At 29.4% G+C, this 14,986-nt stretch overlaps 1 protein-coding gene and 1 long non-coding RNA gene across 9 annotated transcripts in view; one reads left to right on the top strand and one right to left on the bottom strand.

Moving 5' to 3' along the window:
* Positions 1-917, top strand: part of LOC147907755 (uncharacterized) — a 35,757-nt gene extending 34,840 nt beyond the window's left edge. The window contains exon 3 of the long non-coding RNA XR_015547031.1: positions 686-917. This is a non-coding gene — a long non-coding RNA (uncharacterized LOC147907755). The remainder of the gene's footprint in view (positions 1-685) is intronic.
* The window catches only part of LOC105149603 (phosphatase and actin regulator 2), a 289,109-nt gene that overhangs the window by 208,494 nt on the left and 65,629 nt on the right, over positions 1-14,986 (bottom strand). The gene's annotated exons all lie outside the window — the stretch shown is intronic.

Consider the following 14,986-nt stretch of genomic DNA (forward strand, 5'->3'; position numbering starts at 1 on the left):
CTCATCGAATCAATTCCTGATGATTTGACAGCCAGTTTTACTATACCGATAAGTTTACAGCTTAAGAGTAGCAAATTTATAAAATCAATATAGGAATATATTAAATGATGAATGAAAACATTAAATAATTAAAATCATATTAACCTTTTGTGTACAGGCAACCTTAGGATCACTCCTTTTTATTTTGTAATTTCGTTCGTTACATTCAAAACTCAACAATCAAAAACCTTCTAAAACTAAGTTTTACGATAAGATTATTTTTTTATTTTTTAATTTGAATTTTACAATTTCGAAATTAGAATCGAATTCAGTGAAAATCCGAAAAGCCCTTAACGAAACAAAGTCTTTTTAAATTTCTTATTAGAAAGTTCTCGTCCTCAAAAGTTAAATAATATTAAATTGGCTTAATTCTTCTATCACCTTGTTGAAATGTGAAATGAACATGTTACTATTCAGCTCTTGTCTACCTGCAGACTTTATCTAAAACCGATGTGAGGAACGATTAAGCATAGGAAATTCTTCATATTACATTTTGACACCATTCCAAAAATTCTTAACTGTCTCTAATTAAAAAATGCGGGTTTTTCCGGATTGGCCGCGAATCATAGTACAAGTAGAGACACGTTTTTAATCATAGTCGCATTCCTCCGTTTATCTCCCGAAATTACAATTCAATTGCTTTCAGAGGCTACTGGTGCAGTGCTACGAAGGCGCCCACGAATTATTTTCCTCGTGGAAGTACGCCAAAAGTGACTCGACACACTTCGCCGATCCGCGAATGGATGAATCAACGACGAAGAGAAGTGAACGCCGCACTGAGATCATCGCTCACACTCGCCTGATATCTGTCATAATTAATATATGCAATCACATTGCAGACATATTTCATGAATAAATGGAACAAATTTTTGTACGGACATCATTTTTATCTTTATTTCTTTCGTGACACTTGTGCCAACGAAAAGCTTTATCAAGCAAACGAGTTACCATTTAATTTATGACATAAGTAGCTTATTTTTGAGCGTGAATAGATTAATTGGACTGAATGAATTACAGTGAATTGATTTCAGCATGAATATATAATATATATCGTTTTAGTTAAATTAAATATATATATTTCAAAATTCAACCTAAAAAATATTGTGAACGAGATAGCAATAAAAAATAGAATATTGAACGTTTCAACATACACAAGTTTTCCCAGAAAATCGTTTAATCCAGAAATGGATGAAATTGTTCTGTATTCAGTTCTAGTCGATTTGCGAACATATTGAATGAAGAGAAGCTGAATCCAAAGGGTAGATTGAATGATCGAGGGGAAAGCTTTGATCTGCACCCATTGAAGATGCGTGAGATGCAAGCCTTTTCAAAGGCTGTAGCCAACGAATCTCCTGCATATTCAATGAAAGAGAACGGCATATCTATTCCATCATTGTATTTACTTCGCCGCAATCACATTTTTTTATTATTTAATATACAAAAATTTCCCGAGACTATCTACTGATTTTAAAATGATATATTTCATGAGTTAAATCACTTTAAAGTTGTAAAAATAAAGATTATAATACTATTTACCACTTTATTTGTACACTCTAAATTTTTGGGAGTAAAATTTCACTTCCAAACTATTACAAAGAATGATAGTTGCGCCAGTCCGACAAGAGTGAAATTTTCACTCTTAAAGAATGAAAAATCACTCCAAATGGGAGTCAATTTTCAATCTATGTGCAGAGTGAATACATTTCCAAAGGGAGAAACTAAAACTTCACTCTGATAAATATTTAGTTTTGCCTCCCTACATCTAATTTAAAAATTATTAGACTCATTCAACGTATTTTTGTACAAAATGAACGAATATGACAGAAGAAAGCGTCGCTCTGTCTCGCGAAATGAGATATTAATCATTAAAATTGATTTTTTAAGTTAGATTAAGAAATTCAATTCCTAAAGGAGTGAAGTAAAGTTCATTCCTTACCGGATTGGCAACTATCACTTTTCTTGAAATTTCACTCCCAAAAATTCAAAGTGTAAAAATATGTGGCGCAATTCTTTCTAGGAATTTTATTCATACCGTAAATCGAAGAAATCACATTCTCATCTCGTTAATCATCGCGATGGCACGCTGGTTCATTTCCATGAAATGACGGATGCCAAAAAAGATCGTATACGACAGTAAACAACTCTAGCATTCCATCACATATCTTCCCAAAATTAGCGGAGATGACTGCTTCCAATAGTTAATCACACAAGAGACTGCCAAAATAATATACAAGTGTATGTGAACGGCACAATATGATGAGCTTGTGAGTTCGCTACGCCTAAATAGATTATGTGAACCAGTCATCCCTGCCGAATCTTACTTAGCAGACATCCACGCAAGGTTGTCTCAAAGAGCAGGCAACCTTGGCAACTAAAGAGCTATAACTATACTATTTGAAACAACGGAGGCAGAATTCGCAGTGATAAATGAGCGAATAATCGATTATGACTGTGTCATCCTCGTGCACCGACAACGAAAATGACAAACATCGCGTCGTAAATATATGACCTAAACATCCATCGATCACATCATTTGAAACTCGATCGGATATCGAGGTCACTACAAAATTCACACATTACAATATGTATATTATAATGCAAAATCTCATCACGCGGAAATACTATAAAAATTTGTGCGATTGGGGAATCAAATATATATTCGTTCAATAGAAACGTGCGTTTTCTTCGATATATTTCATAAAAAGAGAAAAATATTGAGCTGCGCAAAAATAGCGTAAAATGATGATGTGTACTTTCTTAATTAAATATTTTACGTAACTATTGAAATATTACATGATATAGAAAAAACGGATGTAAATTATAGTCTCAAGGAAAACAATAAATATTCATCTATTTAATATGATAGAAAAACATTGGAAATTTACATAATTATACATAATTATATATAATTATATATAACTGCAAGATAAATATTTATGAAAGTAAAACTAGTTTAATAAATAAAATTAACTTAGCATGATGACTTAATGTAAATAAAATAAATGGATCAAAGCATTATTATATATTCATTATATAATATAACGAAATAATTTGAAATTTAGAAACAAAACATTCATGCAATTACCTATAGTTCAACAGCGTTAGTCTAGTCACTTCGACTGTAGTCTCTTCGAAAAGAGAGTCACAGATTCGGAAAAGGTCGGGAATTCCCGCAAAATCGACAGTAGCCACGCCTAATCGATACACGCTTGAGTGGCAATATCAAATCAACGGGTCATCGACTGTCAAAATATCGTTGGAGATTCTATTAACTGTAAAATTTCATTTTTTCGCCAGATATATCGTGTATAAATTGATATAACCTTTTGACATTAATTTCAAAAGTGTTCATTACACAAGAAGATCGGTTTTGCTGCGGAATATCTAAAAATTTAGCTAAATATACAAATTTGAAAATAATTTTATTAGACCCTCAAAATAATTATTTACGTCACCCAAAGATGAGCAATGCTACAAAAAGTTTTATAGCATTTTAGTAATCAGCTTAAATATCCTACGTAATTATTCTGATGACCCCAAAATTATTTTCAGATCTGTCTCTACACTGAGAAAAATTTCCTGGTTAAAAATGGACTAATTAGAAAATTCTGATTATACCAATCCAAATTCTGGTCACTAGAATTATATAGAATAGATTCAACCAAAAAATTCTGATCATTTTAAACAAAAATTCGAATTAATGCAACCAGATTTTTTCCAATACTTCAAAATCATTCTTTTCGTTAGGAAAAATTTGTTTTTATGTGTAGTAGTATATTATATACAAATAATTTGTATATAATATTCAAATTGATATTATCATATTTAATTTATAATTGTAATTTAATTTATAATTGTAAATAAGATAAGGAAAAAAAACACAAAATTACAAAATTTTGTATTGTAAGGATTTTCTAATTATTATGTACCATTTAACTAAATAAAATTCTTTTTAATTATGAAATTAAAGTATTATTATATTTGCTTGTAAAACCAAGAGAAAGTTTCAAAAAAATAAAACTCGTCTCAAACAATGTCAAAAGTTCACCATCCATCTTAAAAGTTTATTTTGTAGACGGAAAACATAAACATCAAAACTGTTGTTTTTGTAAAAGTAGTTTGACACTTGTTACAATGCACTCTGTACAAGCATGTCAGATCTATAAAAATTGGCTATCTCCGATTAAAGAGCGAATATATTAGCTTTTAAAATATATATATCACACATTTTCTATACGAGCAAAGTCGGAATCTTGAAAGATCAACGTTGTATTATTGTATACTGATACTTGATACTTGAACTTATAAATTATTTTATTTAAAAAAAATTTTTCTTAATTCTCAATGGTCCAGTACAGTTAAACACACAAAAAATTTTGCTAAAGTATCTACAAATTAACTTGACAAATCTAACAATAATTTTTTGGACCATTAAAATAATTTACAATACGAAATTCACAATACTGTAAAAAATTTTTACATTCTAACAATCAATTTGAGTGTCCTATATGACTTGATCCTACAAAATTATTTTCAGATTTGTACTTAGCTAAATTTTTAGATACTTCAACAAATTCTTCCTACATATATTTCCGATTTTTCTGTAACCGTCTGATATTGCAATCCATAGTCGCAACTTTTATGGTAGTAACGATGAAACAGGAAATTACGCGTCCCACTCGTTTATCGTTGATGCAACTACGTGATTGCGGATAATCGACAACGTTTAATTTTTAATTTTTACTATATCGTATTTAAAATATATTTACTATATATATTCTATTATATATTACTTATAAATAAAAAAAATCAAGAATTTTCTTCATGCCCTTCTAGTTGATTTTTCTTTCATTCATTTTTTATTCACTGTATTAGATCATAGCAATATAGAAATTCATACATTTAAAAAATATTTCTATAAGATACTGAAATTACTGAAAATTAAAATATACGACAGCCTTCTATGTAAGTATCTCCTGTAGATGCATCGTCGATATGCCGACCCTGACCACATATCAAAGCACCGGCCTATAAAACGGTCTCGACGCGCCCATATAACCTTTTACAACGACTGAATCCAGTACAGCATAAAGATTTTAATGCTACTTTTCAAGAAAGACGATGGTGCATCTAATCGATAATCGACATTTAGAAAATCAATTTCTTGCGTGCAAACAAGTTGATGAATTATATTGATGATTAATCTCGTACAAATGACTAATCTCGTAACATTATAACGGCATAGAGCAAATGCATTTCATACGTTTGAATAAAATTGTTATTTCGTTTAATTGATATAAATTTCGTTACTAATATAAAAATTTGCTAAATAAACAACTAATAATTTAATTAGTAAAATTAATCGATTAATATCTTTTTACATTTAAATGGCATGATATGTAATTTGATCAAAATATATTGTTTCTCTTATTCTTTTATTCAGCATTTGATATATTAGTTGCTTCAATTATCGCTAGAAATGCATGAAAAGTATAGCAAAAAATAATAGCATAAAAAAGAAGATTACGAAAGTACAATAGTAAATATTATTTCTATCTCTGCGATATTCGGTAGACTATGAAAATAGATTTAGATAACAGTAAATATCACCAACACATGTTTCACTTTTTAAAGAGGTAATTTAACTGTTCGAGATCACAGAAACAGATACTTTCTTAGTCAAATGCTGGACTGAAAAACAGCTCTGCGAAGACACGAAGGACAGGTGAAAAAGAGAAAGAGATTCTATTCAAAAAGAACAAGATACCGCAATAACCGCGCAATCTTGCTTTCTGCCATTCGGAATGCCAGGTTTCGTTTCCGCTATAACATTGCAAATTACATCAGAAACATCTTTGGTTATATTCAAGTTTGTAAGCTCGATAATAATAGCTGCGGCAAAATTTGATGAATTAAACTAAGGTTTTTGTGTAGAACGATATATATATTAGGTGTTGGAATTAATTCGTAGCGTTTTTTAATGAAAGAATGTTATTTATTTCACATGAGCATTAAAAAATACATTAATGAAAGTACTTCCCATCACTTGTAAAACGCTACGAATTAATTCCAACACCTAATATATATATATTTTTTTTTATAATTCTCTAATCCAGAATAATTACTATTATTAACAACAGTAAAAATTAATTTTTTTACAAATTAAAGACAAATTAATAATCTAATAAAAATATATGTAAGATAATGTTTCAAATAATTTATTTCGATGTTTTCAGTTAATAATATTCATCATTTTCAGTTAATATTCGTCATCCGTAAATACGATATTACGAAGATACTTAAGAAGATGTAGTAAGATAAAATCGGCCGCTCTTACATAAGTTAAAGTGGAATATATATTCCGCATTCCGCCAGTGTGCAATCGCAAGATGATCCTCGTACATCATGTACACGGATAATGTGTGAACTAGTCTTTATAACGCAGCAAAACCTGTTCCTTCCTTGAAGATGACTAAATTACATTTGTACAGTATTTATTCGAACTTTCTAAAGTTACATAACTAGTGATAAGATTTGATATTAATCAATCCATTGAACTTTTTAACGAAAAAAATGTATTAAAATATTTAATGCTAAAAATTGGGGTAAATAAATTTTCTTTTGACAAACGTTGACATCAGTCAAAGAAGTCAACAATTAAATTTTATTTAACACTTTCGTCTTTACACGTATCAAACTGTAAGATTAGATAAAACGTAAAAACAAACTTCACAGCTTGGTATTCATAGTATTATAATTTACAGAACAATGGTTATTTGCAATGGTTATTTGCATCGATACTTCAGAATAATATACGTAGGAGAAAAAATACAATCAAAACTAATATTGTAATATTATTAATAATAATTATTAAATAATATTTAACAATATAAAGATCACGATCACATATGAGCAAATGCTTTATGTCATAATACAAGAAAAGAATGGTTTTGCTGAAATACCTCAAAATTTAATTATAGATACAGATCAGAAAATAATTCTAGACACAAATCTAAAAATAATTTTATTGGACTGCTTAAGCATAATAATAATGCAAAAAATTCTGACCACAGATCTGAAAATTGGTCTATCAAAATAATTATATACGACGCTTAAGTATAATAACAATATTGCAAAAAACTTCTAATAAACAATTTAAATGACCTACATAATTATTTTGATAGTCCAATGAAATTATTTTTAGATTTGTGTCTAGAATTTAGATGCAAAAATATTCGTTCCGTGTATTATTATGAATTTAGTTATTCGAAATCAATTAGAAGCCTTGGAATACCTTGGCAAACCTTGACCGCGCCATATTATGACAGGGTCGTTGGTATCACGAGTGTTTATCCTGTCAGCCAGAGCACTAGAATAGAATCAGGTTGGTCTCTCGACTCATCGAGAGTCTTGTTGCCGAGAAAGCAACCAACAATGAGTAAATATACATAAATTGGTGTCGACGTACAGTACGAGATGCACTGTTCAACAGTTTATCCGAAGATGCACTGACTTTGATAGGATGACAAATGCAAGTAGCATTGACATCTAATTTCGAAAGAAATTTTATTTGACGGAATCCAAAGTTAATATTGAATTATTTAATCTCCGTGAATTATTTAAATTTTCACTAAAATCATGGTAAAGGATGATTTTTAAGTTTGATGTAGGGACTGTTTAAATATATAAGAGACATATCTCTTTTCAAAACTTGTCAGTCAAATATAAAGATTCTAGTTTTTATTTTAAATGTGTAAAAACTGTATCTCTCGAACAACAAAATCTCAAAAGTCAGTCGCTGTTACGGTAATCTTTTATTATATCCGGATACGATCAAGAGGAGAAAGGACAACGATATTGCAGCAACACAAAAACGTATTCGGTTTCAATCTACGCCAGATTACTCCAAGAGAATCGGAAGGAATCTCTCAATTCCAATTCTAAAAAGAAATGCGGCACTACTCGTTCCAATTATCCGAAGTCTTGAAGAAGATAACGGAAGAATTGCCCGCGTATAGTCATTAAGTTCTTAACAATAAAGACGACTACGGAGAGCAATGTAGGCGCGGAGAGCTATTATCGAGGAAGATGACCGAGTAGCGGAGGCAAATAGATGAGAACAGTAACAACTGGCGCTTTAAGTTTAAGTTATCCGCGTTAAGTTTGAACAATTTGGAATGCGCCACTGAACGCGCTTTCCGACTACAGACAATTATGTATGCAACGTGAAAATAATACAGAAACAAAATTACAATTTCTACAAATAACATCGTACATACATTAATTCTTCTAAATTTATTCTTATATTATATTTACTCTTTTAAATATTAAGTATTTAATAAATACTGTTTGCAAATTTAATCTACACTGTTAAAAATGTCATGAAATTTAATGTATTTTTAAGTTACATAAATTAAATTCAATTTTATGATGCTAAATTAAATTTAATGTATCTGCAACTAAAAAGTATATTTGTATATATGTACATGAAATTTAATGTATTTTTCAAAAAATTGTATAAAATTTAGTACATTTTTTTATTAAATTTTATGTACTCGTAGATTTGTATGGAATTTAATGTAAGTAAATGTTGCTTCCGTTACATGTAACGGAAGCAAATTTCTGTTTTTTAACAGTGTATTCCTATTTTTCTATTTCTATTTCTGATATAGCCCAGCTGTGTTCTTATGCATTACACTTTTATTACTTTAAAATCATGTTGCATAATAAATATGACACACAATAAGAAGCAGCAAAACGTATATAATAAGCAAATCAACATTTTTGCTACTGCTTAAATTATTGCCTTCTCTATTGTGATTGATCGATTCACTTTACTGAATTATTAAACATCAATTAAAGAGACAATGGCAACTCAATCTCTAAGTTAAATAATATTTTGTTGTTTTTAACTTTCATATGTGTCAAAAGTAAATTAATCTATTCGGTAGTTAAGTTTCAAAGTAAACAATGTCCTTATCATTAATGTATGTATGTGCATTTAGCAAACAATGAATCAAATTTGAATGAAATTTAATACATTTTCTTCAATTAAATTGTTTAACACCTTCGTTATATTTTTAGTTAAATTAAAAGTAATTAAAAATTAAATTAAGTAGCAGTGGCGATCAATAAAAATCATTAAAAATAATTCAAATTGTGTGTAATTTGACATGAATTTAACAATACATCTTACTGTCTTACGTCTTTTTTGTGCCATAACTTTAAATATAATTGTATGTAATAAAATTAAAAAAAAACAACTAAATTTGTGTAATAATCTTACGATCTAATACAATTATAATAAATTCATAATAATTCTAATCTATTTTTCATCACATCTCTTCGCGATTTCCATTCGTAATTCCAATTTTCAATTCTTAGGAACTATAAAAATGTGCAATCGACCGATTATCTTGAAAACACCGATCTTACTCCTGCGAAAAAAGAAAGGCGAACTGAAAAATGCATTCCTCAATGCTCGGTACTTTTTATGTCTAGGGAATAAATACTTGGTCAAAGAAATGAATAACTTGATATGGCATATCAGTAAGCTTATTTTAGAAACATTTCATAAAATAATTTATGACTTCGCAATTATATAACCACATAACTGACAGTATTCGATAAATAAACAATATACACTAAATTAAACTTTTATAGGTGATATATATTCAAATATTCAAAAACGTTTCATCTTGAGATGATTTATTGGTGCATAAAACGAACTAAATAATTTAGTTCGAAGAATTAAGAATTATTCTAATAAAATTGAGAAAATCTTTACTCTTTTTGTTACAATATATGAAATTCAACGCAATTTTATGTTAAACTCTTGATATTTGAATTGCAATTTATGTAAAGATATATAAAGAATTGTCTGAAATGTTATAAGGCCATGACATTTCTAAAATACGCAGTTAAAATATTTTTTTTGACAACAACAAAAATTATTTTAAAAAATTATCTTCCTGTAATACAAACTGTTGTGATAATTATATATTATATAATATATTTCAATGTATCCAGTGATTTTCCTCAATTAAATTACACAATAAGATTAAAATAAATAAAGTTAAAAGATCTATGTACCAAATAAAAAATTTTCTTTCAGTTTGTTCGTTACTTGTCGCAAGTGTAACAAGTGATGTGGAATATAGGTTGCGATAGCAAAACCGTTTGTCTTGACGCGATGTTGCGAATTAATGACAGCATGAACTGGCCTTTCTGACGTCATAAAAAGCACGTACGATCGACATGACAACATGACAGGGACGTACCTAGACTGATTCCTTTTCCCTGGTGATCGTAATCGAGAAATGAGAACAGTAATGCCTAGAGGTAACGGCGTCACGGTTGAACAAATAACGCGTAGATCCGTTACTTTTACGGACATCGTGTCTCGTCGAATCTATTGAGTCACAATTTTAACACAAGCGAAAGATATCACTGAAAATAACAGTGTTATGAACTTGCAATTCATGCATTATGTCCAGCAATCCTAAATATATAATATTCACAAATTACGCTCGAATTAGACGTTATTTTTCATTTATTAGAAAATCTTATTTTAAAAACAATAAATTTTAAAATTTCTAAGATAAGACGCTATCAAAAAATTATTTGAATAAAAATTAGTAAATATTATATATATAAAAATCTTTTCGTTTACGTAAGAAATATCTGTTGCGTTAAAATATAGCGATTTATCGCTAGCAAAAGTTATTCAACAAGTTCTGATGTAATTTTCTATTAAAAAAACGTCATTGCGCAAACATGCATTTCTTGTCAAAATATGTAACTTGTTCCAGTGAGATCTACAAGAAAGTGAATGAATAAATAAAGCAACTGAGTGCATATCAAGAAATATCCATCTATAGACAGTAAAAAATATTTTCTATTTATGTTAAAACCGATCTATTGAAGTCCTTGTTAAAATTTTATGTTGAATTTTTAACATATCTGAATGTTAATTTAACGTACTGTGATTATGTTATTTGAATAATTTGTATTAAATTAATATTCAACGATTCTTAGTGTCGAAATAATACAATTTATGAGCAAGTAAACAAATAACATAAAAATTATATATTTTAAATTTTAAGATAAATGAGTAAAATACACGTGAATTTAACATATTACAAATTTTAAATTTACTGAAAATAAATAAAACTTCCAACTAGCTAGCAACTTACAAATTGTATCAATGTACTTACATTTTTTGTGTTAATTGTTTTATAATATTTGTACTACTTTCTGGAACATCCATCTTGTGTTAAATTAATATAAAAATGTGGGACATGTAAAATGTGTTAAATTTAACACTATTTTTCAATTGTTATTATTTTTTTAGTTGATCGATAATCGTGCGTTGTTTACAAAGAAATACTACTGTCACTATTTCTCGAATATAAATAAGATATCTCAATAGAGAATCTCGTGAAACAAAGTACGTAACTGATTTATGATTAGACGAATTGAAACACAAACACGGCAACCTTTTTACAAGATATTGAGAAATTCGATAACAAATAAATTAAAATTTTTTAAGTGTAACAGAGACAATATCATTCACTATACATTTCATGTGCAATCACAGAAAAATTCTTACAACAATATTAACATCGATATGTTTCTGCGAAAGCAGTGTGTGTGGCGACGACACAACAATTTTATCGATACGACGCGAAAGTTCGATGAGATATCATGACGCGTCGTCGCTTTTCATTTGTATTAATGGACAACGCTCGTCGTTGTTCCTTCGCTAGTCGGGGATCACAATAAACGCTTTCCACGTATTGCAGAAAAATGTAGGAGGCCGTCGCGACGCAACCATTGACAGGGAAAACACCTACTTGTCGCCTCATAGTTTTGATAAAAAAAAATCGATTTACGCTTCATAAGAATATGAGAAACATACACATTAAAAGCTTTTGTATTTATATTAAAATTGGTTCTTAATAAAATTTTGTGTCGTATTTTTAACATACAAGTATTAATTTAAGAAAATGTACCATTTGTATTATATTTTGTTTGATAAATTGATATCAATATAATTTCTTTGTGTTAAAATAACACAATTATAAGTAAATCAACAATATAAAAATAATATATTTTAAAACGTAATTCTAAAATAAATAAATAAAATATATTAATTTATATACTTATATTAATTTTACTAAAACGTATTAATTTAACTTATTATAAACGTAAATTTTACTAAAAAAATATGTTTACATTATTTGTTATATTCGTGTTAATTTATTACATAATATCTCTGTTACTTCCTGATATATTCATTTTATAAATTAACAGAAAATTTGGATCGACCGTTTGGGAAATATTGTTAAATTTAATCCAAATTCCAACTGTACAATAAAAGTGTTAATTATTTTTCAATCTAGAGTGCAGAATCGATGAAACAACGCAAACAGCTGAATATTCCGATTTTGCGAATAGTACATGCAAATAAGACCGAGTGCTTTTCATTTATTAAACTATGTGTTGTATGAAAAATACAGCTTGTCTCAAATTAGATCCAAACCAGGCAATGAGCATAAATAAACACGAATAAATGATTAATTTGCTTCAACATTAGCACTCTCAACAAACTCATTAAAGCAAATTATTTATTCACGTTTGTTTGCTTATATTTAGCTTGAAATACATAATTCGCGTCGCATACAATGCACTAAAATTTCACGCTTTTGGATAACTTCTAAAAAAAAAATTAGAATTATTGTTAAAGACAATTAATATCATTTCGGGATTGTACAATAAATTAAGTTCACGCTATTATATTGATTCTCTCTAAATGAAGATACGTATTTATCATAAATGAATAATAATCGATCCATCTATAATTTGGCCATGTTACAGATCGGAACATGACGCCGTTAGGGTTAATTCCGTCGGTGTCGCTGCTCGGAAATATTCTAGGCTCGCCTCTGTGTGTCGTAATGAGTAATTAACGCGGTATGTTCCGTTTCGCCCACAAACGAGATGCCACAGCAGAATTGCGAGATAGAGAGAGAGAGAGAGAGAGAGAGAGAGAGAGAGAGAGAGAGAGAGAGAGAGAGAGAGAGAGAGAGAGAGAGAGAGTGGATATATACGATATAATTGCACACCTGCACTGCGTTCTGATAATGTCGTGCATGTAAATATTTATCCCCGTGAATTGCACTTTATCACTTTCGGCTCTGAGATTCGCCAGAATTATTTATGAGCATCTTAAAATTCTGGAAGAGAAAGATCGACGCTCGTGTCCGGCATCTATGTTCGTCTAGCCAATTGCTGCGTCTATCTTCAGTCATGAAACTTTTATCGGCTGCTACCACTGGCTGTTTACGGCACCATTCGCCGGGCTACTTTGTCGCAAAGACTTTCCACTACTTTCCGGAACTTTTTGCGAATGATTCTTAAATTTATAATATCGTAAAGCCGTGAATTAGAAATATTGCGAATTTTTGTACAAAAAATATCTCTCTTCTCTTCCTTCTCTTCTTAATTTAATTTTAATAAATATTAAAAACATCGATATGTACATTAATAGTTATGAAAACATAATAAGCAATAAAATTACGACAGAAATTGTTTACATATAAAATTAATTTTGTTGTATCAATTATAAAATAATTTGCATATACAGATGATTTATTTTATCATCAATTTAACTAAGTATATTTCATTTATTCAAGTAACATCAAACGCTATTAAATGCAATTTATCTTTAATTTTTAATTAAATAATATGTTCACGCAGTCATAGTCTTTATTGCTTAAATCATCGTGCTTGTATCCGGTCAGCATAAAATGAAAGCGCACCATCTACGGAAGAAAACTGTTATAATGGCAATTGAGAATTGCAACAATAATAACATTAATTCGTGTAGCGTGTTATTAAATGCTTTCTCCTATTCCGTTCAAGTTGCCGATCTTGCGAAAGCGTCGCGAATATATTTCTCGGGCAATTGCGCCCTTGCAAAATGGAGCAGAAACTCGTTCGATCCTTTATTGACAATCGAAGCCTGAATAAGTCTATACATTTCGTTTCCACTGCCATAAAATGTAACCCATTACTCATATAAAATTCCTCATGTTTTTAAAACGTTTCGCTTATATTTAAACATTTAGCAATTTATATTACTGAAATTTCAAGTAGTTCTAAATTTTAAGAACGTTTAGGCGCAAATAAGACAGCTTCGGAGCGCGTTGAACCCGTAGGCTCTTAATTAAGAGAGTTTTATTAGTAGAATTATTGCGTAGGCAGTACATGCATTCTTTAGAATGATGCAATTCCCGATGCGATGCTTTCCTCGAAAGATCTTCCAAAGAGAATTTACCAACTTTTAACAAACATTAACGATCGATATTTAACTCTGTGAAATCAGTATCCTATTTTCAAATTTCGATATGATAAATAGAATTTCAATTCTTCCTCAAAGAGTTCTAAAGTTCCTGATACATTTCGAAAAGAGTTATGACGATTAAATGCTTATAAGAATAAAGCTTTGAAAATGTAAAGTACCAAATTCACATTTTCGAAAATGAGTTCAGTGCAACTTATTTTAACAAAAATTAATCTTAATTTTATTTCAAGCAAGAGGATAAAATTCTAATATTTTTTGATAGAACCTTTGTAGCGCCAGAAAGAATCCTCTAAAAAAGAATCTATTAAAACTCTAAAAAAATACTTCATACAATTGGAAAAATATAACGTGTTTTTAATATGCGAAACTGTGAGTAGTGTTATGCACTTTCAAAAATCAAAATCACACTATCTCGACGTATGTATCCGGTGCAATTCCGCAGGATGTCGAATGGCAATTCGATAGGAAATTTAATATCCCAAAAAATAAGAAATGTATATGCTTCTTCACCTCAATACACACGAAGAACTCATAACACGCGAATTGAAAAATATTATCAAACTTTGAACAAATCAGTAA

This window comes from Acromyrmex echinatior, chromosome 12, assembly GCF_024713525.1.
Source record: "Acromyrmex echinatior isolate Ae372 chromosome 12, ASM2471352v2, whole genome shotgun sequence".
NCBI classification, from domain to species: domain Eukaryota; kingdom Metazoa; phylum Arthropoda; class Insecta; order Hymenoptera; family Formicidae; genus Acromyrmex; species Acromyrmex echinatior.